The sequence below is a fragment of the Myotis davidii genome, unplaced genomic scaffold (genome assembly GCF_000327345.1).
Source record: "Myotis davidii unplaced genomic scaffold, ASM32734v1 scaffold299, whole genome shotgun sequence".
Taxonomy (NCBI): Eukaryota; Metazoa; Chordata; class Mammalia; order Chiroptera; family Vespertilionidae; genus Myotis; species Myotis davidii.
The window spans coordinates 74,640-77,392 of record NW_006293088.1 but is presented as its reverse complement, the minus strand read 5'-3'; the positions used below and the strand labels follow the sequence as shown (position 1 = coordinate 77,392).

General features: G+C 49.7%; 1 protein-coding gene across 1 annotated transcript in view; it reads left to right on the top strand.

Moving 5' to 3' along the window:
• OTUD3 (OTU deubiquitinase 3) overlaps positions 1-2,753 on the top strand; it is a gene marked incomplete at its 5' end in the record, with an annotated part of 24,641 nt that overhangs the window by 427 nt on the left and 21,461 nt on the right. The gene's annotated exons all lie outside the window — the stretch shown is intronic.

Here is a 2,753-nt window from a genome sequence, read left to right as displayed (position 1 = left end):
TTGGGCTTTGCTTTAGGGCCAGGCAAGGGACCCCTAGCTCCTGGGACTGCCAGCTTTGACCATGCCCAGCTCCCATCACTGGCTCCACCCCTACTTCCTGCTATTACTGGCCAGGGCGGCAAAGGCCCCTGATTCTCCGATCATGGCTGCCCCCCAGCTCTTAGCTCCCCCCTGGGTTTCCAATCACTGTCAGTGGCAGAGGGCTTCTTCCTGCTTTCCGTTTCGCCTCCCTGCATTGTGCCTACATATGCAAATTAACCGCCATCTTGTTGGCAGTTAACTGCCAATCTTAGTTGGCAGTTAATTTGCATATAGCCCTGATTAGCCAATGAAAAGGGTATTGGTCGTACGCCAATTACCATTTTTGTCTTTTATTAGATAGGATTTGGTCTTCATTGCTGTTATTCCCATTTTACTAGTGAGGAAAAGGAAACTAGGGAAGAGAAGCAAGTAACCCAAGATCATGGAGTCAGTCAGTGACAGACCTGGACCGGAATCTGGGTCTCTGCCTTCCTGTGAGGGGATTTTCCACTCCTAGCACTGCCTCCCAACTTTACTAAATACAAGCAGAGGGGTCATTGCAGGCTTGGAATGTCTGTGCAAGAAAAGGCGGAGCCAGACACAATTCATGCCTGTTTCTTCCTGAGAATCAAAGAAGGATCTGTCGAGAAAGAATTTCAGGAACTTGAGTGCAGCATGTAACACATTCCACAACAATTCAGTCCAATTTCGTTTCATGAATTTTTACTAACGTGTGAATCTTCCTTTTCAATCTATTTGTCTTCCCCTTCATCCCAGTCCCAGCCATCACCATCACCATCACCTGTCTTTGGACACCTAGAGGGGCCTCCTACTTGGCATTCCACCTTTAACCCATTCTCCCCACTATAGCCAAATACATATTTCTAAAATAGACCTGATCATGTTAGTTTCGATTAAAATCCTTCAATGGCTCCCCATGGCTCTAAGGCTTTGGAATAAAACTCTTCCACATGCCCTGTGAGGTTGTCCAAAGCTGAGCCTGCCTTCTGCTTCTGGCCTCATGGCTCAAGCCCTGTGCTCCTATTAGATTGCACTTCCTTCAGTTCCTCTGAACTGAGCTTCGGTGTTGGATACACAGTCCCTTTTGCTTTGAGCTTTCTCAGTCTGGACAAGTCCTACTCATCCCTTAAGCTTCTGCTTAGAATTCAGACCTTCTGGGAAGCCTTTTTGCATTAAAAAAATAGATTAAAAATATACATATATACATTTTTATTGATTTCCGAGAGGAAGGGAGAGGGACAGAGAGATAGAAACATCAATGATGAGAGAGAATCATTGATTGGCTGCCTTCTGCATAGCCTACACTGGGTATTGAGCCCGTAACCTGGGCATATGCCCTGATTGGGAATTGAACCGTGACCTCCTGGTTCTTAGGTTAATGCTCAACCACTGAACCATCGCCGGGCCCTTTTTGCATTTTTCACTCCACTTTTCCTTACAGCACCCTGTGCCTCCTCCTTGACAGCATTTGTCATGGAGTATTATTGTAATTGCTGTGTCCTTGCCTGTGTCCCACTAGAATCTGGGCTTCCTGAGGGCAGCTGCTATGTTTCCTTGCTTTAGTGTTATATCTGGCACCAGCACAGTGCTGAAATGAGAGTTCTTTACACATCCTATATAATAAAAGGCTAATATGCAAATGACCAAATGGTGGAATGGGTGGTCAGTGTGCTCCCACAAGGGGATGCTGCTCAGCCAGAAGCTGGATTCACCGCTGTCGAGCACAGTGGCAGTGGTGGGAGCCTCTCCTGCCTCCCTGGCAATGCTAAGGATGTCTGACTGATGGCTTAGGCCCACTAAGCTGTCAGTCAGACATCCCCCCAGGGCTCCCGGACTGCGAGAGGGCGCAGGCCAGGCTGAGGGACACCCCCCTCAAGTGCATGAATTTCATGCACCGGGACCCTAGTCAAAGATAAATACAGATGTTAATTGAAACTGAAGAAGTGGGAGCTATTGCCGAAGAGGAGCGGAGATGAGGGAGCAGAAGGGATTGCTGATGGAGTCAGCTTCCAGAGTAGGTGGGTGTGGAATAGGATGACCAACTGTCCTGGTATACCAGGGACTGTCCCAGTTTTAAAACGGCAACTCCTGTGTCCCAGGAAGACCCTTACCCATAGGTCTGGGCAAACGTACGCTGGAACGAAGAGTACCTCTCCCTTGAATTATGAGGGACAGTAGAGGTCGAGAAGGGCAGGTTAAATCAACAAAGCGAATGGTTTTGGAACCAGGGAAAAGCTCTGCATCTGAGCTGTGTGATCTTGAACATAGTTAACCTCTCAGATTCAGTTTCCTGTAATTTGGGACAGTTAAACAAGAATGAGTCATGTGAAAACGCCTACCCCAACTGCAGGCTCACAGCTAGAGTTAAGTGTTCATGTCTATTCTTTCCTCACTTTTGCCGCTATCCTCACCTCTCACGCTCCCTTCATCTACCCTTCCTCTCGACTTTTTCATTTGTTCTCTGGATTCACTGGCTCCTCACTTGGAAGACCACCCGCCGCTAGGGGGAAGCGCGGAGCAAACAAGGACGGGCGCCTCTCTAGCCCTCCCAGGGGGAGCTCTCTATGGCCGACCCTCCACCTGCGCGGAGGGGGCGGGGCCCTGCCACGTGACTTGGATGCCGGGTGTCGGCGCAGACGCGGCGGCCGCGTCGTCCGCTCCGCGTCCCTTTCCGTGCACCTGAGCTGCTGCCCCGTGGTCCTGCTGCTGTT